Raw genomic sequence first — 22112 nt, forward strand, 5'->3', positions numbered from 1 at the left:
AAGTGTGATATGGAGACCAGAACTGTGCACAGTATTCCAAGTGTGATATGGAGACCAGAACTGTGCACAGTGCTCCAAGTGTGATATGGAGACCAGAACTGTGCACAGTATTCCAAGTGTGATATGGGGACCAGAACTGTGCACAGTGCTCCAAGTGTGATATGGAGACCAGAACTGTGCACAGTGCTCCAAGTGTGATATGGAGACCAGAACTGTGCACAGTGCTCCAAGTGTGATATGGGGACCAGAACTGTGCACAGTATTCCAAGTGTGATATGGAGACCAGAACTGTGCACAGTGTTCCAAGTGTGATATGGAGACTAAAACCGTGCACAGTGCTCCAAGTGTGATATGGAGACCAGAACTGTGCACAGTGCTCCAAATGTGATATGGAGACTAAAACCGTGCACAGTGCTCCAAGTGTGATATGGAGACCAGAACTGTGCACAGTGCTCCAAGTGTGATATGGAGACCAGAACTGTGCACAGTATTCCAAGTGTGATATGGAGACTAGAACTGTGCACAGTATTCCAAGTGTGATATGGAGACCAGAACTGTGCACAGTGCTCCAAGTGTGATATGCAGACCAGAACTGTGCACAGTGCTCCAAGTGTGATATGGAGACCAGAACTGTGCACAGTGCTCCAAGTATGATATGGAGACCAGAACTGTGCCCAGTACTCCAAGTGTGATATGGAGACCAGAACTGTGCACAGTGCTCCAAGTGTGATATGGAGACCAGAACTGTGCACAGTGCTCCAAGTATGATATGGAGACCAGAACTGTGCACAGTGCTCCAAGTGTGATATGGAGACCAGAACTGTGCACAGTGCTCCAAGTATGATATGGAGACCAGAACTGTGCACAGTGCTCCAAGTGTGATATGGAGACCAGAACTGTGCACAGTGCTCCAAGTGTGATATGAAGACCAGAACTGTGCACAGTGCTCCAAGTGTGATATGGAGACCAGAACTGTGCACAGTGCTCCAAGTGTGATCTAACCAAGGTTCAATACAAGGTTAACATAACATCTCTGCTTTTCAATTCTCTCTGGAAAGAAACCCCAGTGCTTTCTGATGCCAAAATGTATGATTTCAATGGGGTTGTTGGATTTTCTGATCGTCTTGTAGAAGGGGTTTGGGTGAAGTAAGGTGTTAATAGTTAGATATTACCATTTCCCCGACAGACTTATCAGTCAGAGAAACTGTACTCATTAAAACTACTCTCTGTCAATCCGTATATGTTAACTGGGTACCGTAGCCCACTGGTCCTGTTAGTGGACTGGTAATCTAGAGGTAGAAACAGAAAATGCTGGAGATACTCAGCAGGTCAGGTAGCATCTGTGGAGAGAGAAACCGAGTCCACGTTTCAGGTCGATGACCCTTCGTCAGAACTGGAAAATGTTGGAGATGGAACAGATTTTTAAACGAGTGTGGGGGCGGGGAGAGGGGGGAGGGGGGAGAAGAACAAAAGGGAAGGTCTGTGATAGGATGGAAGGCAGGAGAGATTAAGGGCTGGATTTTCATTGAGGAGGCGGGACTACAACTTTCGGGGTTGTAGTCCCACCTCCATCGAGTTCTAGCCAACCCACGCGATTTTGACTTGATTGGCCTTGTTAATCCCGCCCAGCGGGCTCAGCAGGCCAATTAAGGGCCACCCGGCAACAGGTGATGTCACAGATTGACATTTCATCTGTCACGAGCTTTTGACAGATGAAATATCAGCGTTTAAGCTGTCAAACACTGACAATCTCTACTCCAAGTTAATTCCTTCCTCTCAGGCTGATTTAGAGATCTCCCCGGCACAGAAAGCTGAATGCTGCAACTTTTGACAGCTCGTGGCCATTCTGCTTTCTGTGCCGGTGAGATGAGGGACTCCCGAGACCTGAAGGAAGGAAGGCCGTAAAGGCAAGTAAAGGTTAGTAGAAGATCTTTAAACACACCAATCACACTTACCTTTGCACTCATGCACCCATCACTCACCTGAACACCGGACATCTCGACCCCTCCAAGCCCTTCATCCCGACGGGCCGCCTCGCTAACTTGCCGTGGTTTGGAGCCGTCGGGAATCCCACACTTACAACATTAAAAATAAGGATTAGGCTAAAAACTGCCTGTTAACTACCTGTTAACAGGCAGTTAATTGGCACTAATCCCCTTCCCGCCTCGGGGAGGCGGGTCCCAGTGCGGGGTGGGTACCCGCCTCCTTTGAAACTGGCATGGAGGTGGGTTGGGTGTGCGATGGGTTCGTGCCCCCCCCCCGATTTCGGGACTTTAACACCCCCGCACGCCTCCAATCCCGCCTCCACGGCCCAATGAAAACCCTGCCCTAAAAGACAACAGGGATGATGGTGCGAGGTAGAAGGAGATGGTAACGGGACAAGTTAAGAAACAAAAGATGGCTCGAGATGAAGTGTAAATGGCGATGGCAGAGTGAAAGACAACTGCCATGTGAGAGAGAGAAAGAAAAATGGGAAAAAAGGATAGGGGCCGAGGTTATGGTCTGAAATTGGTGAACTCGCTGTTGAGTCCTGAAGGCTGTAAAGTGCCCAATCGAAAGATGAGGTGCTGTTCCTCGAGCTTACGTTGAGCTTCATTGGAACAGTGTAAGAGGGTGAGGGCGGAGAGGTCCGAGTGGGAGTGGAGCGGAGAATTAAAGTGACAGGCGACCGGAAGCTCGGGGTTACCCTTACGGACTGAACGGAGGTGTTCCGCAAAGCGGTCGCCCAATCTGCGTTTGGTCTCCCCAAGGTAGAGGAGACCACATCGTGAGCGGCGAATACAGTACAGCGTATACAAAAACCTGTCCCATCTTCAGCTTTTCCCGGTTCTGACGGAGGGTCATCGACCTGAAATGTTGACTCTGTTTCTCTCGCCACAGATGCTGCCCGGCCGGCATTTTCTGTTTTTATTTCAGATTTCCAGCATCCGCAGTATTTTGCTTTTGTATTAGCAATCCAGAGGCCTGGACTCGTACTCCAGAGAACCTGAGTGACATAATAAAACTCACTACGCACTTGGTTCCAGTATAAAGCAAGGCTTTAATCAACTTGTTTCAGAGCATGGAGGTCTAGTTGTACTTCACTAGTTCCATGTCTTACAAAATGTCCCTGGGCAAGCTGGGGCCCACGCCCGAGTATTTATACTCCTTGGACGGCGCCACCAGCTGGCCGTCCAGCGTTATTTCATAAGTAGTTTCTTCATAATGATGAGATTTATAGCACTGAGTATAGAAGATTAAGGGGCGACCTAATCGAGGTGTTTGAGATGATTAAAGGATTCGATCGGGTCGATTGAGAGAGAAACTATTTCCTCTGGTGGGGGGAGTCCAGAACAAGGGGGCAGAACCTTCAAATTAGAGCCAGGCCGTTCAGGGGTGATGTCAGGAAGCACTTCTTCACACAAAGGCTAGTGGAAATCTGGGACTCTCTCCCCCAAAGAGCTGTCGAGGCTGGGGGTCAATTGGAGCTTTCAATACTGAGATTGATAGATTTTTGGGGGGGCGGGGGGGGGAGGCGAGGGTATTAAGGGTTACAGAACCAAGGCGGGTAGATGGAGTTAAGATACAGATCGGCCGCGATCGCGCTGAATGGCAGAACAGGCTCGAGAGGCTGAATGGCCTCCTCCTGTTCCAATCTTCAAAATCCCACCATGGCCCTTTGAGAATTGCCCGTCAGTTTTTTTTAAAATTTGGTAATAAAAAGCCGGCACCAGTAAAAGTGAAGCTGTAGGATTGTCGGAAAACTGGTTCACTAATGGCCCTTTAGGGAAGGAAGCCTATATTCAAGAAGGAGTTAGATATATTTCTTAAGGCTAAAGGGATCAAGGGATATGGGGAGAAGGCAGGGACCGGGTACTGAATTTGGATGATCAGCCATGATCTCATTGAATGGCGGAGCAGGCTCGAGGGGCCGAATGGCCTACTCCTGCTCCTATCTTCTATGTTTCTATGTCCTTACCCGGTCTGGGCCTCCGTGTGACCCCAGTCCCACACCTGAGTGGTTGACTCTTGACTGCCCTCCCAAGCGGCCTGGCAAGTCACTCAATTGTACCAAAAAACTCGCCAAGGCTTCTTCGGCAACACCTCCCAAACCCGCGGCCTCTACCGCCTAGAAGGTCAAGGGCAGCGAGCGCGCGGGAACACCACCGCCTCCAAGTTCCCCCTCCGAGACACGCTCACCAATCCCGACTTGGAGATATATTGTCAAAAGCCGGGAACTCCCTCCCTAACAGCGCTGCGGGAGCAACTTCACCACACGGACTGTCGCGGATCAAGAAGGCGGCTCACCACCACCTTCTCGAGGGCGATTAGGGAGTGGTCAATAAATGCTGGGCCTTGCCAGCGATGCCCTCATCCCCGATATCGAACTTTAAAACATTAATGAGGATCCCACAGGCCTCCTCACCCACAATGGCCATTCATCAAGTAGAGAAACACACTTGGGGTTATTCGCACTTGGGGGGAATCACAGCTGGCTCCAGTGGTTATCCCGTCAACACCTTCTCAGGGGGAAACAGGGGATTGAGCTGAGAATGCCAAAGTCAACCCAAGACTAAGAAAATCTTGACGCCCGATAACTGATTTTCCGGTTGCGTGCGAGTGGCGGAGGCCAATCCTCACCCATGTTTCGGATCCCGCCCTCAGTGACGACCCCTGCATTTTATGTGTAGAATGATAAAGAAAGACTTGCATTTCTACAGCCCCTTTTACAGCCAGTGAAGGAATTTTTTTGAAGTGTGGTCACTGTTGTAATGTGGGAAACGTGGCAGACAGTTTGCGCACAGCAAGCTCCCACAAACAGCCAATGTGATAAATGCCCACATCATTCGTTTTTTAGTGATGTTGGTTCAGGGATAAACATTGGGCCCCAGGACACCGGGGAGAACTCCCCCCCGCTCTTCTTCCAATAGTGGCCGTGGGATCTTTTACCTCCCAACTCAGAGAGCAGACGGGGCCTCGGGTTTAACGTCTCATCCTGAGGGAGCTGGATTGACATCAGTAGAGATACAGTCAGTAACACAGGGAGCTGGGGGAGAGTGGTTACTGAGTGACAGTGTGAGGGAGCTGGATTAACATCAGTAGAGATACAGTCAGTAACACAGGGAGCTGGGGGAGAGGGGTTACTGAGTGACAGTGTGAGGGAGCTGGATTAACATCAGTAGAGATACAGTCAGTAACACAGGGCGCTGGGGGAGAGGGGTTACTGAGTGACAGTGTGAGGGAGCTGGATTAACATCAGCAGAGATACAGTCAGTAACACAGGGCGCTGGGGGAGAGGGGTTACTGAGTGACAGTGTGAGGGAGCTGGATTAACATCAGTAGAGATACAGTCAGTAACACAGGGTGCTGGGGGGAGAGGGTTACTGAGTGACAGTGTGAGGGAGCTGGATTAACATCAGTAGAGATACAGTCAGTAACACAGGGCGCTGGGGGAGAGGGGTTACTGAGTGACAGTGTGAGGGAGCTGGATTAACATCAGCAGAGATACAGTCAGTAACCAGTAGAGATACAGTCAGTAACACAGGGCGCTGGGGGAGAAGGGTTACTGAGTGACAGTGAGAGGGAGCTGGATTAACATCAGTAGAGTTACAGTCAGTGACACAGGGCGCTGAGGGAGAGGGTTACTGAGTGACAGTGTGAGGGAGCTGGATTAACATCAGTAGAGATACAGTCAGTAAAACAGGGTGCTGAGGGAGAGGGGTTAATGAATGACAGTGTGAGGGACCTGGATTAACATCAGTAGAGATACAGTCAGTAATACAGGGCGCTGGGGGAGAGGGGTTACTGAGTGACAGTGTGAGGGACCTGGATTAACATCAGTAGAGATACAGTCAGTAATACAGGGCGCTGGGGGAGAGGGGTTACTGAGTGACAGTGTGAGGGACCTGGATTAACATCAGTAGAGATACAGTCAGTAACACAGGGCGCTGGGGGAGAGGGGTTACTGAGTGACAGTGTGAGGGAGCTGGATTAACATCAGTAGAGATACAGTCAGTAATACAGGGCGCTGGGGGAGAGGGGTTACGAAGTGACAGTGTGAGGGAGCTGGATAAACATCAGTACAGATACAGTCAGTAACACAGGGCGCTGGGGGAGCGGTTACTGAGTGACAGTGTGAGGGAGCTGGATTAACATCAGAAGAGATACAGTCAGTAACACAGGGCGCGTGGGGAGAGGGGTTACTGAGTAACAGTGTGAGCGAGCTGGATTAACATCAGTAGGGATACAGTCAGTAACACAGGGTGCTTGGGGGAGAGGGGTTACTGAGTGACAGTGTGAGGGCGCTGGATTAACATCAGTAGAGATACAATCAGTAACACTGGGCGCTGGGGGTAGAGGGGTTACTGAGTGACAGTGTGAGGGAGCTGGATTAACATCAGTAGAGATACAGTCAGTAACCAGTAGAGATACAGTCAGTAACACAGGGCGCTGGGGGAGAAGGGTTACTGAGTGACAGTGTGAGGGAGCTGGATTAACATCAGTAGAGATACAGTCAGTAACACAGGGTGCTGGGGGAGAGGGGTTACTGAGTGACAGTGTGAGGGAGCTGGATTAACATCAGTAGAGATACAGTCACTATTACAGGGTGCTGGGGAAGAGGGGTTACTGAGTGACAGTGTGAGGGAGCTGGATTAACATCAGTAGAGATACAGTGAGTTACACGGGGGGCTGGGTGAGAGGGGTTACTGAGTGACAGCGTGAGGGAGCTGGATTAACATCAGTAGAGATACAGTCAGTAACACTGGGTGCTGGGGGAGAGGGGTTACTGAGTGACAGTGTGAGGGAGCTGGATTAACATTAGTAGAGATACAGTCAGTAACACAGGGCGCTGGGGGAGAGGGGTTACTGAGTGACTGTGAGGGAGCTGGATTAACATCAGTAGAGATACAGTCAGTAACACAGGGCGCTGGGGGAGAGGGGTTACTGAGTGACAGTGTGAGGGAGCTGGATTAACATCAGTAGAGATACAGTCAGTAACACAGGGCGCTGGGGGAGAGGAGTTACTGAGTGACAGTGTGAGGGACCTGGATTAACATCAGTAGAGATACAGTCAGTAATACAGGGTGTTGGGGAGAGGGGTTACTGAGTGACAGTGTGAGGGAGCTGGATTAACATCAGTAGAGATACAGACAGTAACACAGGGTGCTGGGAGAGGGGTTACTGAGTGACAGTGTGAGGGAGCTGGATTAACATCAGTAGAGATAGTCAGCAACACAGGTCGCTGGGGGAGAGGGGTTACTGAGTGACAGTGTGAGGGAGCTGGATTAACATCAGTAGAGATACAGTCAGTAACACAGGGCGCTGGGGGAGAGGGGTTACTGAGTGACAGTGTGGGAGCTGGATTAACATCAGTAGAGATACAGTCAGTGACACAGGGTGCTGTGGGAGAGGGGTTACTGAGTGACAGTGTGAGGGAGCTGGATTAACATCAGTAGAGATACAGTCAGTGATACAGGGTGCTGGGGGAGAGGGGTTACTGAGTGACAGTGTGAGGAAGCTGGATTAACATCAGTAGAGATACAGTCAGTAACACAGGGCGCTGGGGGAGAGGGGTTACTGAGTGTCAGTGTGAGGGAGCTGGATTAACATCAGTAGAGTTACAGTCAGTATTACAGGGCGCTGGGGGAGAGGGGTTGCTGAGTGACAGTGTGAGGGAGCTGGATTAACATCAGTAGAGATACAGTGAGTTACATGGGGTGCTGGTTGAGAGGGGTTACTGAGTGACAGTGTGAGCGAGCTGGATTAACATCCGTAGAGATACAGTCAGTAACACAGGGTGCTGGGGAGAGGGTTACTGAGTGACAGTGTGAGGGAGCTGGATTAACATCAGTAGAGATACAGTCAGTAACACAGAGCGCTGGGGGAGAGGGTTACTGAGTGACAGTGTGAGCGAGCTGGATTAACATCAGTAGAGATACAGTCAGTAACACAGAGCGCTGGGGGAGAGGGTTACTGAGTGACAGTGTGAGGGAGCTGGATTAACATCAGTAGAGATACAGTCAGTAACACAGGGCGCTGGGGGAGAGGGGTTACTGAGTGACAGTGTGAGGGAGCTGGATTAACATCAGTAGAGATACAGTCAGTAACACAGGGCACTGGGGGAGAGGGTTACTGAGTGACAGTGTGAGGGAGCTGGATTAACATCAGTAGAGATACAGTCAGTAACACAGGGCGCTGGGGGAGAGGGGATACTGAGTGACAGTGTGAGGGAGCTGGATTAACATCAGTAGAGATACAGTCAGTAATACAGGGCGCTGGGGAGAGGGGTTACTGAGTGACAGTGTGAGGGAGCTGGATTAACATCAGTAGAGATACAGGCAGTAACACAGGGCGCTGGGGGAGAGGGTTACTGACTGACAGTGTGAGGGAGCTGGATTAACATCAGTAGAGATACAGTCAGTAACACAGGGCGCTGGGGGTGAGGGGTTACTGAGTGACAGTGTGAGGGAGCTGGATAAACATCAGCAGAGATACAGTCAGTAACACAGGGCGCTGGGGGAGAGGGGTTACTGAGTGACAGTGTGAGGGAGCTGGATTAACATCAGAAGAGATACAGTCAGTAAAACAGGGCGCGTGGGGAGAGGGGTTACTGAGTAACAGTGTGAGCGAGCTGGATTAACATCAGTAGGGATACAGTCAGTAACACAGGGTGCTTGGGGGAGAGGGGTTACTGAGTGACAGTGTGAGAGAGCTGGATTAACATCAGTAGAGATACAATCAGTGACACAGGACGCTGGGGGAGAGGGATTACTGACTGACAGTGTGATGGCACTGGATTAACATCAGTAGAGATACAGTCCCTAACCAGTAGAGATACAGTCAGTAACACAGGGCGCTGGGGGAGAAGGGTTACTGAGTGACAGTGTGAGGGAGCTGGATTAACATCAGTAGACATACAGTCAGTAACACAGGGTGCTGGGGGAGAGGGGTTACTGAGTGACAGTGTGAGGGAGCTGGATTAACATCAGTAGAGATACAGTCAGTAACACAGGACGCTGTGAGAGAGGGGTTACTGAGTGACAGTGTGAGGGAGCTGGATTAACATCAGTAGAGATGCAGTCAGTGACACAGGGTGCTGGGGGAGAGGGGTTACTGAGTGACAGTGTGAGGGAGCTGGATTAACATCAGTAGAGATACAGTCAGTAACACAGGGCACTGGGGGAGAGGGGTTACTGAGTGACAGTGTGAGGGAGCTGGATTAACATCAGTAGAGATACAGTCAGTAACACAGGGCGCTGGGGGAGAGGGGTTACAGAGTGACAGTGTGAGGGAGCTGGATTAACATCAGCAGAGATACAGTCAGTAACACAGGGCGCTGGGGGAGAGGGGTTACTGAGTGACAGTGTGAGGGAGCTGGATTAACATCAGTAGAGATATAGTCAGTAACACAGGGCACTGGGGGAGAGGGATTACTGAGTGACAGTGTGAGGGAGCTGGATTAACATCAGTAGAGATACAGTCAGTAACACAGGACGCCGGGGGAGAGGGGTTACTGAGTGACAGTGTGAGGGAGCTGGATTAACATCAGTAGAGATGCAGTCAGTAACACAGGGCACTGGGGGAGAGGGGTTACTGAGTGACAGTGTGAGGGAGCTGGATTAACATCAGTAGAGATACATTCAGTAACACAGGGCGCTGGGGGAGAGGGGTTACTGAGTGACAGTGTGAGGGAGCTGGATTAACATCAGTAGAGATAGTCAGCAAGACAGGGCGCTGGGGGAGAGGGGTTACTGAGTGACAGTGTGAGGGAGCTGAATTAACATCGGTAGAGCTACAGTCTGTAACACAGGGCGCTGGGGGAGAGGGGTTACTGAGTGACAGTGTGAGGGACCTGGATTAACATCAGTAGAGCTACAGTCTGTAACACAGGACGCTGGGGGAGAGGGGTTACTGAGTAACAGTGTGAGCGACCAGGATTAACATCAGTAGGGATACAGTCAGTAACACAGGGTGCTTGGGGGAGAGGGGTGACTGAGTGACATTGTGAGAGAGCTGGATTAACATCAGTAGAGATACAGTCAGTGACACAGGACGCTGGGGGAGAGGGGTTACTGAGTGACAGTGTGACGGAGCTGGATTAACATCAGTAGAGATGCAGTCAGTAACATAGGGCGCTTGGGGAGAGGGGTTACTGAGTGACAGTGTGAGGGAGTTGGATTAACATCAGTAGAGATACAGTCAGTAACACAGGGCGCTGGGGGAGAGGGGTTACTGAGTGACAGTGTGAGGGAGCTGGATTAACATCAGTAGGGATACAGTCAGTAACACAGGGCGCTGGGGGAGAGGGGTTACTGAGTGACAGTGTGAGGGAGCTGGATTAACATCAGTAGAGATACAGTCAGTAACACAGGGCACTGGGGGAGAGGGGTTACTGAGTGACAGTGTGAGGGAGCTGGATTAACATCAGTAGAGATACAGTCAGTAACACAGGGCACTGGGGGTGAGGGGTTACTGAGTGACAGTGTGAGGGAGCTGGATTAACATCAGAAGAGATACAGTGAGTAAAACAGGGCGCGTGGGGAGGGGGGTTACTGAGTGACCGTGTGAGGGAGCTGGATTAACATCAGTAGAGATACAGTCAGTAACACAGGGCGCTGGGGGGAGAGGGGTTACTGAATGACAGTGTGAGGGAGCTCGATTAACATCAGTAGGGATACAGTCAGTAACAAAGGGTGCTTGGGGGAGAGGGGTTACTGAGTGACAGTGTGAGGGCGCTGGATTAACATCAGTAGAGATACAGTCAGTAACACAGGGCGCTGGGGGGAGAGGGGTTACTGAGTGACAGTGTGAGGGAGCTGGATTAACATCAGCAGAGATACAGTCAGTAACACAGGGTGCTGGGGGAGAGGGGTTACTGAGTGACAGTGTGAGGGAGCTGGATTAACATCAGTAGGGATACAGTCAGTAACACAGAGCGCTGGGGGAGAGGGGTTACTGAGTGACAGTGTGTGGGAGCTGGATTAACATCAGTAGAGATACATTCAGTAACACAGGGCGCTGGGGAAGAGGGGTTACTGAGTGACAGTGTGAGGGAGCTGGATTAACATCAGTAGAGATAGTCAGCAAGACAGGGCGCTGGGGGAGAGGGGTTACTGAGTGACAGTGTGAGGGACCTGGATTAACATCAGTAGAGATACAGTCAGTAATACAGGGCGCTGGGGAGAGGGGTTACTGAGTGGCAGTGTGAGGGAGCTGGATTAGCATCAGTAGAGATACAGTCAGTAACACATGGCACTGGGGGAGAGAGGTTACTGAGTGACAGTGTGAGGGAGCTGGATTAACATCAGTAGAGCTACAGTCTGTAACACGGGGCGCTGGGGGAGAGGGGTTACTGAGTGACAGTGTGAGGGAGCTGGATTAACATCAGTAGAGATTCAGTCAGTAACACAGGGCGCTGGGGGAGAGGGGTGACTGGGTGACTGAGTGACAGTGTGACGGAGCTGGATTAACATCAGTAGAGATACAGTCAGTAACATAGGGCGCTGGGGGAGCGGTTACTGAGTGACAGTGTGAGGGAGCTGGATTAACATCAGAAGAGATACAGTCAGTAACACAGGGCGCGTGGGGAGAGGGGTTACTGAGTAACAGTGTGAGCGAGCTGGATTAACATCAGTAGGGATACAGTCAGTAACACAGGGTGCTTGGGGGAGAGGGGTTACTGAGTGACAGTGTGAGGGCGCTGGATTAACATCAGTAGAGATACAATCAGTAACACTGGGCGCTGGGGGTAGAGGGGTTACTGAGTGACAGTGTGAGGGAGCTGGATTAACATCAGTAGAGATACAGTCAGTAACCAGTAGAGATACAGTCAGTAACACAGGGCGCTGGGGGAGAAGGGTTACTGAGTGACAGTGTGAGGGAGCTGGATTAACATCAGTAGAGATACAGTCAGTAACACAGGGTGCTGGGGGAGAGGGGTTACTGAGTGACAGTGTGAGGGAGCTGGATTAACATCAGTAGAGATACAGTCAGTAACACAGGACGCTGTGAGAGAGGGGTTACTGAGTGACAGTGTTAGGGAGCTGGATTAACATCAGTGGAGATACTGTCAGTAACACAGGGCGCTGGGGGAGAGGGGTTACTGAGTGACAGTGTGAGGGAGCTGGATTAACATCAGTAGAGATACAGTCAGTAACACAGGGCGCTGGGGGAGAGGGGTTACTGAGTGACAGTGTGAGGGAGCTGGATTAACATCAGTAGAGATACAGTCACTATTACAGGGTGCTGGGGAAGAGGGGTTACTGAGTGACAGTGTGAGGGAGCTGGATTAACATCAGTAGAGATACAGTGAGTTACACGGGGGGCTGGGTGAGAGGGGTTACTGAGTGACAGCGTGAGGGAGCTGGATTAACATCAGTAGAGATACAGTCAGTAACACTGGGTGCTGGGGGAGAGGGGTTACTGAGTGACAGTGTGAGGGAGCTGGATTAACATTAGTAGAGATACAGTCAGTAACACAGGGCGCTGGGGGAGAGGGGTTACTGAGTGACTGTGAGGGAGCTGGATTAACATCAGTAGAGATACAGTCAGTAACACAGGGCGCTGGGGGAGAGGGGTTACTGAGTGACAGTGTGAGGGAGCTGGATTAACATCAGTAGAGATACAGTCAGTAACACAGGGCGCTGGGGGAGAGGAGTTACTGAGTGACAGTGTGAGGGACCTGGATTAACATCAGTAGAGATACAGTCAGTAATACAGGGTGTTGGGGAGAGGGGTTACTGAGTGACAGTGTGAGGGAGCTGGATTAACATCAGTAGAGATACAGACAGTAACACAGGGTGCTGGGAGAGGGGTTACTGAGTGACAGTGTGAGGGAGCTGGATTAACATCAGTAGAGATAGTCAGCAACACAGGTCGCTGGGGGAGAGGGGTTACTGAGTGACAGTGTGAGGGAGCTGGATTAACATCAGTAGAGATACAGTCAGTAACACAGGGCGCTGGGGGAGAGGGGTTACTGAGTGACAGTGTGGGAGCTGGATTAACATCAGTAGAGATACAGTCAGTGACACAGGGTGCTGTGGGAGAGGGGTTACTGAGTGACAGTGTGAGGGAGCTGGATTAACATCAGTAGAGATACAGTCAGTGATACAGGGTGCTGGGGGAGAGGGGTTACTGAGTGACAGTGTGAGGAAGCTGGATTAACATCAGTAGAGATACAGTCAGTAACACAGGGCGCTGGGGGAGAGGGGTTACTGAGTGACAGTGTGAGGGAGCTGGATTAACATCAGTAGAGTTACAGTCAGTATTACAGGGCGCTGGGGGAGAGGGGTTGCTGAGTGACAGTGTGAGGGAGCTGGATTAACATCAGTAGAGATACAGTCAGTAACACAGGGCGCTGGGGGTGAGGGGTTACTGAGTGACAGTGTGAGGGAGCTGGATAAACATCAGCAGAGATACAGTCAGTAACACAGGGCGCTGGGGGAGAGGGGTTACTGAGTGACAGTGTGAGGGAGCTGGATTAACATCAGAAGAGATACAGTCAGTAAAACAGGGCGCGTGGGGAGAGGGGTTACTGAGTAACAGTGTGAGCGAGCTGGATTAACATCAGTAGGGATACAGTCAGTAACACAGGGTGCTTGGGGGAGAGGGGTTACTGAGTGACAGTGGGAGAGAGCTGGATTAACATCAGTAGAGATACAATCAGTGACACAGGACGCTGGGGGAGAGGGATTACTGACTGACAGTGTGATGGCACTGGATTAACATCAGTAGAGATACAGTCCCTAACCAGTAGAGATACAGTCAGTAACACAGGGCGCTGGGGGAGAGGGGTTACTGAGTGACAGTGTGAGGGAGCTGGATTAACATCAGTAGAGATACAGTCAGTAACACAGGGTGCTGGGGGAGAGGGGTTACTGAGTGACAGTGTGAGGGAGCTGGATTAACATCAGTAGAGATACAGTCAGTAACACAGGACGCTGTGAGAGAGGGGTTACTGAGTGACAGTGTGAGGGAGCTGGATTAACATCAGTAGAGATGCAGTCAGTGACACAGGGTGCTGGGGGAGAGGGGTTACTGAGTGACAGTGTGAGGGAGCTGGATTAACATCAGTAGAGATACAGTCAGTAACACAGGGCACTGGGGGAGAGGGGTTACTGAGTGACAGTGTGAGGGAGCTGGATTAACATCAGTAGAGATACAGTCAGTAACACAGGGCGCTGGGGGAGAGGGGTTACAGAGTGACAGTGTGAGGGAGCTGGATTAACATCAGCAGAGATACAGTCAGTAACAGAGGGCGCTGGGGGAGAGGGGTTACTGAGTGACAGTGTGAGGGAGCTGGATTAACATCAGTAGAGATATAGTCAGTAACACAGGGCACTGGGGGAGAGGGATTACTGAGTGACAGTGTGAGGGAGCTGGATTAACATCAGTAGAGATACAGTCAGTAACACAGGACGCCGGGGGAGAGGGGTTACTGAGTGACAGTGTGAGGGAGCTGGATTAACATCAGTAGAGATGCAGTCAGTAACACAGGGCACTGGGGGAGAGGGGTTACTGAGTGACAGTGTGAGGGAGCTGGATTAACATCAGAAGAGATACAGTGAGTAAAACAGGGCGCGTGGGGCGAGGGGTTACTGAGTAACAGTGTGAGCGAGCTGGATTAACATCAGTAGGGATACAGTCAGTAACAAAGGGTGCTTGGGGGAGAGGGGTTACTGAGTGACAGTGTGAGAGAGCTGGATTAACATCAGTAGAGATACAGTCAGTGACACAGGACGCTGGGGGAGAGGGGTTACTGAGTGACAGTGTGAGGGAGCTGGATTAACATCAGTAGAGATACAGTCAGTAACACGGTGCTGGGGGAGAGGGGTTACTGAGTGGCAGTGTGAGGGAGCTGGATTAACATCAATAGGGATACAGTCAGTAACACAGAGCGCTGGGGGAGAGGGGTTACTGAGTGACAGTGTGAGGGAGCTGGATTAACATCAGTAGAGATACATTCAGTAACACAGGGCGCTGGGGGAGAGGGGTTACTGAGTGACAGTGTGAGGGAGCTGGATTAACATCAGTAGAGATAGTCAGCAAGACAGGGCGCTGGGGGAGAGGGGTTACTGAGTGACAGTGTGAGGGAGCTGAATTAACATCGGTAGAGCTACAGTCTGTAACACAGGGCGCTGGGGGAGAGGGGTTACTGAGTGACAGTGTGAGGGAGCTGGATTAACATCAGTAGAGCTACAGTCTGTAACACAGGGCGCTGGGGGAGAGGGGTTACTGAGTGACAGTGTGAGGGACCTGGATTAACATCAGTGGAGATACAGTCAGTAATACAGGGCGCTGGGGAGAGGGGTTACTGAGTGACAGTGTGAGGGAGCTGGATAAACATCAGTGGAGATACTGTCAGTAACACAGGGCGCTGGGGGAGAGGGGTTACTGAGTGGCAGTGTGAGGGAGCTGGATTAACATCAGTAGAGATACAGTCAGCAACACATGGCACTGGGGGAGAGGGGTTACTGAGTGACAGTGTGAGGGAGCTGGATTAACATCAGTAGAGCTACAGTCTGTAACACAGGACGCTGGGGGAGAGGGGTTACTGAGTAACAGTGTGAGCGACCAGGATTAACATCAGTAGGGATACAGTCAGTAACACAGGGTGCTTGGGGGAGAGGGGTGACTGAGTGACATTGTGAGAGAGCTGGATTAACATCAGTAGAGATACAGTCAGTGACACAGGACGCTGGGGGAGAGGGGTTACTGAGTGACAGTGTGACGGAGCTGGATTAACATCAGTAGAGATGCAGTCAGTAACATAGGGCGCTGGGGGAGAGGGGTTACTGAGTGACAGTGTGAGGGAGCTGGATTAACATCAGTAGGGATACAGTCAGTAACACAGGGCGCTGGGGGAGAGGGGTTACTGAGTGACAGTGTGAGGGAGCTGGATTAACATCAGTAGAGATACAGTCAGTAACACAGGGCACTGGGGGAGAGGGGTTACTGAGTGACAGTGTGAGGGAGCTGGATTAACATCAGTAGAGATACAGTCAGTAACACAGGGCACTGGGGGTGAGGGGTTACTGAGTGACAGTGTGAGGGAGCTGGATTAACATCAGAAGAGATACAGTGAGTAAAACAGGGCGCGTGGGGAGAGGGGTTACTGAGTAACAGTGTGAGCGAGCTGGATTAACATCAGTAGGGATACAGTCAGTAACACAGGGTGCTTGGGGGAGAGGGTTACTGAGTGACATTGTGAGAGAGCTGGATTAACATCAGTAGAGATACAGTCAGTAACACAGGGCGCTGGGGGAGAGGGGTTACTGAGTGACAGTGTGAGGGAGCTGGATTAACATCAGAAGAGATACAGTGAGTAAAACAGGGCGCGTGGGGAGGGGGGTTACTGAGTGACCGTGTGAGGGAGCTGGATTAACATCAGTAGAGATACAGTCAGTAACACAGGGCGCTGGGGGGAGAGGGGTTACTGAATGACAGTGTGAGGGAGCTCGATTAACATCAGTAGGGATACAGTCAGTAACAAAGGGTGCTTGGGGGAGAGGGGTTACTGAGTGACAGTGTGAGGGTGCTGGATTAACATCAGTAGAGATACAGTCAGTAACACAGGGCGCTGGGGGGAGAGGGGTTACTGAGTGACAGTGTGAGGGAGCTGGATTAACATCAGCAGAGATACAGTCAGTAACACAGGGCGCTGGGGGAGAGGGGTTACTGAGTGACAGTGTGAGGGAGCTGGATTAACATCAGTAGAGATAGTCAGCAAGACAGGGCGCTGGGGGAGAGGGGTTACTGAGTGACAGTGTGAGGGACCTGGATTAACATCAGTAGAGATACAGTCAGTAATACAGGGCGCTGGGGAGAGGGGTTACTGAGTGGCAGTGTGAGGGAGCTGGATTAGCATCAGTAGAGATACAGTCAGTAACACATGGCACTGGGGGAGAGAGGTTACTGAGTGACAGTGTGAGGGAGCTGGATTAACATCAGTAGAGCTACAGTCTGTAACACGGGGCGCTGGGGGAGAGGGGTTACTGAGTGACAGTGTGAGGGAGCTGGATTAACATCAGTAGAGATTCAGTCAGTAACACAGGGCGCTGGGGGAGAGGGGTGACTGGGTGACTGAGTGACAGTGTGACGGAGCTGGATTAACATCAGTAGAGATACAGTCAGTAACATAGGGCGCTGGGGGAGAGGGGTTACTGAGTGACAGTGTGAGGGAGTTGGATTAACATCAGTAGAGATACAGTCAGTAACACAGGGCGCTGGGGGAGAGGGGTTACTGAGTGACAGTGTGAGGGAGCTGCATTAACATCAGTAGGGATACTGTCAGTAACACAGAGCGCTGGGCGAGAGGGGTTACTGAGTGACAGTGTGAGGGAGCTGGATTAACATCAGTAGAGATACAGTCAGTAACACAGGGCGCTGGGGGAGAGGGGTTACTGAGTGACAGTGTGAGGGAGCTGGATTAACATCAGTAGGGATACTGTCAGTGACACAGGGCGCTGTGGGAGAGGGGTTACTGAGTGACAGTGTGAGGGAGCTGGATTAACGTCAGTAGAGATACTGTACTCACACGGATTTCTCGAGAGGCACTAATTTAGATTCCAGGAACCCCCTCCCCGACCCCATGAAGGCAGATGGGCCGACCCAAAAGGCCTGGGTTGACTGCCTGGCCTATCCCAACCACATGTCACCCATCGCCTTGGCATGACCAGCCATAGCGAAGCATCCGATGTGGCTGAGTGTGGTGACTATGTAAATGAAGGCGTCCCACTCCTCATAGTTTCCTTCAACCCATTAAAATTGGTTCGCTTTTACTTTGTGAACTATATTTGTATGTAGATTTTGAAGTGTATTGTCTATCTATTTATATAATAAAGGCTTCGGCTCCACGTTGGCGAGTGTTGTCAGCATTTAGTTAGCAATTGATCTCTCTCTCCCCTCCCCCGGGGCCTCGTGGGTAAAAACAAGGTACTCGCATTTCTCCAGCGCCTTTCACCTCCTCAGGACGTCCCAAAGCTCTTCACAGCCAATGAGGGACTTTTTTGAAGTGCGGTCACTGTTGTAATGTGGGAAACGCGGCAGCCAATTTGGGCACAGCAAGCTCCCACAAACAGCAATGTGATAAATGACCAGAGCATCTGTTTTTAGTGATGTTGGTTGAGGGATAAATATTGGGCCCAGGACACCGGGGAGAACTCCCCCCTGCTCTTCTTCCAATAGTGGCCGTGGGATCTTTTACATCCACCTGAGAGGGCAGACGGGGGCCTCGGGTTTAACGTCTCATCCTGAAAGACGGCACCTCCGACAGTGCGGCGCTCCCTCAGTACTGCCCCTCCGACAGTGCGGCGCTCCCTCAGTACCGCCCCTCCGACAGTGCGGCGCTCCCTCAGTACCGCCCCTCCGACAGTGCGGCGCTCCCTCAGTACCGCCCCTCCGACAGTGCGGCGCTCCCGCAGTACTGCCCCTCCGACAGTGCGGCGCTCCCTCAGTACTGCCCCTCCGACAGTGCGGCGCTCCCTCAGTACCGCCCCTCCGACAGTGCGGCGCTCCCTCAGTACCGCCCCTCCGACAGTGCGGCGCTCCCTCAGTACCGCCCCTCCGACAGTGCGGCGCTCCCTCAGTACCGCCCCTCCGACAGTGCGGCGCTCCCTCAGTACCGCCCCTCCGACAGTGCGGTGCTCCCTCAGTACTGCCCCTCCGACAGTGCGGCGCTCCCTCAGTACCGCCCCTCCGACAGTACGGCGCTTTCTCAGTACCGCCCCTCCGACAGTGCGGCGCTCCCTCAGTACCGCCCCTCCGACAGTGTGGTGCTCCCTCAGTACTGCCCCTCCGACAGTGCGGCGCTCCCTCAGTACCGCCCCTCCGACAGTACGGCGCTTTCTCAGTACCTCCCCTCCGACAGTGCGGTGCTCCCTCAGTACCGCCCCTCCGACAGTGCGGCGCTCCCTCAGTACCGCCCCTCCGACAGTGCGGCGCTCCCTCAGTACCGCCCCTCCGACAGTGCGGTGCTCCCTCAGTACCGCCCCTCCGACAGTGCGGCGCGCCCTCAGTACCGCCCCTCCGACAGTGCGGCGCTCCCTCAGTACTGCCCCTCCGACAGTGCGGCACTCCCTCAGTACCGCCCCTCCGACAGTGCGGCGCTCCCTCAGTACCGCCCCTCCGACAGTGCGGCACTCCCTCAGTACCGCCCCTCCGACAGTGCGGCGCTCCCTCAGTACCGCCCCTCCGACAGTGCGGCGCTCTCTCAGTACCGGCACCGGGGGAGTGTCGGGCCTGGATTATAGGGCACGAGTCTCTGCAGTGGGTGCTCGAACCCACGACCTTCTAACTCAAAGCAGAGACTGATACCCACTGAGTTAAGCCACTACTTTTATATTTTCATTCGAAAATCCTACGTCTCAATTTTAAAATTCTCATCCTCGTGTTCAAATCCCTCCAAGGCCTCGCCCCCTCTCCCTATCTCTGTAACCTCGTCCAACCCCGACAACCCTCCGAGATCTTTGCGCTCCTCCAATTGTGGCCTCTCGCGCATCCCCCGATTTCCATCGCTCCGCCATTGGCGACCGCGCCAGGGCCCCGAACTCTGGAATTCCCTCCCTAAACCTCTCCGCCTCTCTCTCCTCCTTTAAGACGCTCCTTAAAACCGACTTCTTTGACCCAGCTTTTGGTCACCAGTCCCTAATATCGCCTGATGTGGCTCGGGGTCAAATTGTGTCTGATTTACGCACCTGTGGGACATTTTACAACGTTAAGGGCACTCTATAAATGCTAGTTGTTATTGTTGTCAACATTTATAATGGGAACTGACCCTGTCAGTGTGTCATGCTTTACTTACACCCACTAAAGGACAAGGGTGAGCACTCCACACTGGGGCAAACAGAGACTCTCCCTGTGTGGGTTTGGGTAAGTGCAGAGTGTCCCTCCAGGGAGAGAGTGTGCACTCCATATCAGCCAAATCGTCAGTGGGGATCAGCGTGAAAACGCCACTGGCTGGAATCGTACCTAGTACAAAGGAAGATGGCTGTGGTGGTTGGACGCCAATCATCTCAGCCCCAGGACATCGCTGCATGAGTTCCTCAGGGCAGTGTCCTAGGCCCAACCATCTTCAGCTGCTTCATCAATGACCTTCCCTCCAACATAAGGTCAGAAATGGGGATGTTCGCTGATGACTGCACAGTGTTCAGCGCCAGTCGCAACTCCTCAGATAATGAAGCAGTCCATGCCCGCATGCAACAAGACCTGGACGACGTTCAGGCTTGGGCTGATAAGTGGCAGGTAACATTCGCACCACACAAGTGCCAGGCCATGACTATCTCCAACAAGTGAGAGTCTAACCACCGCTCCTTGACATTCAATGGCATTACCATCGCCGAATCCCCCAGCATCAACATCCTGGGAGTCACCATTGAGCAGAAACTTAACTGGACCAGCCACATAAATACTGTGGCAACAAGAGCAGGTCAGAGGCTGGGTATTCTGCGGCGAGTGTCTCACCTCCTGACTCCCCAAAGCCTTTCCACCATCTACAAGGCACAAGTCAGGAGCGTGATGGAATACTCTCCACTTGCCTGGATGAGTGCAGCTCCGAAAACACTCAACAACATCCAGGACAAAGCAGCCCGCTCGATTGGCACCCCATCCACCACCTTAAACATTCACTCCCTCCACCACCGGCGCACCGTGGCTGCAGTGTGGACCATCTACAAGATGCACTGCAGCAACTCGCCAAGGCTTCTTTGGCAGCACCTCCCAAACACGCGACCTCCACCACCTAGAAGGACAAGGGCAGCAGGCGCGCGGGAACACCACCACCTCCAAGTTCCCCTCCAAGTCACACACACCATCCCGACTTGGAAATATATCGGCCGTTCCTTCATCGTCGCTGGGTCCAAATCCTGGAACTCCCTCCCTAACAGCGCTGTGGGAGTACCTTCACCACACGGCTCAAGAAGGCGGCTCACCACCACCTTCTCGAGGGCGATGAGGGATGGGCAATAAATGCCGGCCTTGCCAGCGATGCCCACATCCTGAGAGAATTAACTGACAAAAGAAAGCAGAGCCTCTCCATGTGTGGATTTTGCAGTAGTTGGAATTGGAGATTGTGGTTGGATGGAGATGGCTTGTGAGGTGTCGCTCAGATCTGCGGGGCAACCAATAATGAATTACATACAACAAAACAGACTGCTGATCGATGAGTATTGGGATCTAGTACCATGAGAACAAATGTGCATTAACCTAAATTCTTCCGAATAATTACTTAATTGGACATTGCTTCATGGTAAGGAGACTTGAAACAACAATATTTCCTGAAATGGATGTCATAGCAAATACAATGAATTAAATGTTATTGTACGAACTGCACTGATTTTTTTTCCTCTCAACACCTTTCTGGTCCCTTTTCCCTGCCAAACTGAACCTTAGATTTTTATTTTGTATATGTTTAGAGCAGACAATCCTGTGTTCTGAATATTTTCTTTGGCTTGCTTAGTTTTACAATATTGGCCCTGAAATTAGGTTCGGGGGCTTGCTGCGCGTGCAAGCCCCCGACGTGCACTCACCCGGCGCGCTGACATCTGAAGCCCGGGCCTGCTTGCATTTCCTGTCAGTGGCCCGGTTCTGATGTCGGCGCGCTGTGCTTACCTGATCCAGCGGCGTAGTTGGTGCGATGTGCCGGCTGGGATCAGGTGAGCACTGTGCAGCCAATCAGGGGAGGGGAAACTTCATTCATGAGTTTGAGAGTAAGAACTGTCAAACTCATGAAAAGTACGGGCGCCCAAAACACTACTTAAACTTTAAATAACATTTTAAAAAACATCCCACTGATTATATTAACTATAAATAAGTGTAAAAAAATATTTTAAACAATTAATCAAATTTTTGAAAAAAATAAAATTTTTAAAAATAGGGTCTAAAACTAAACTTACCTTACTGTAAATACTTTAAAAATAATAAACCTGTGGAAAAAAAAATTCTAAATTGTACTAAAAGACCATTTACCTGTAAAACGAAATACTTACGTCTGTTTTTTCCACGCGTAAAAACCGGAGGCCTTTACACTTGGGCAACTCGGGGAAAAAAAGGAATTTCAGCGCGCACGCGCTGCATCACAAGTCGCGCGCGTTCTGCCTCTTAACCCCTTGGGTCAGAGGACAGGAAATGCCAGTTTT

The sequence above is a fragment of the Somniosus microcephalus genome, unplaced genomic scaffold (assembly GCF_052327205.1).
Source record: "Somniosus microcephalus isolate GS21.2 unplaced genomic scaffold, FLI_Smic_1.0 unresolved_chr7, whole genome shotgun sequence".
NCBI lineage: Eukaryota > Metazoa > Chordata > Chondrichthyes > Squaliformes > Somniosidae > Somniosus > Somniosus microcephalus.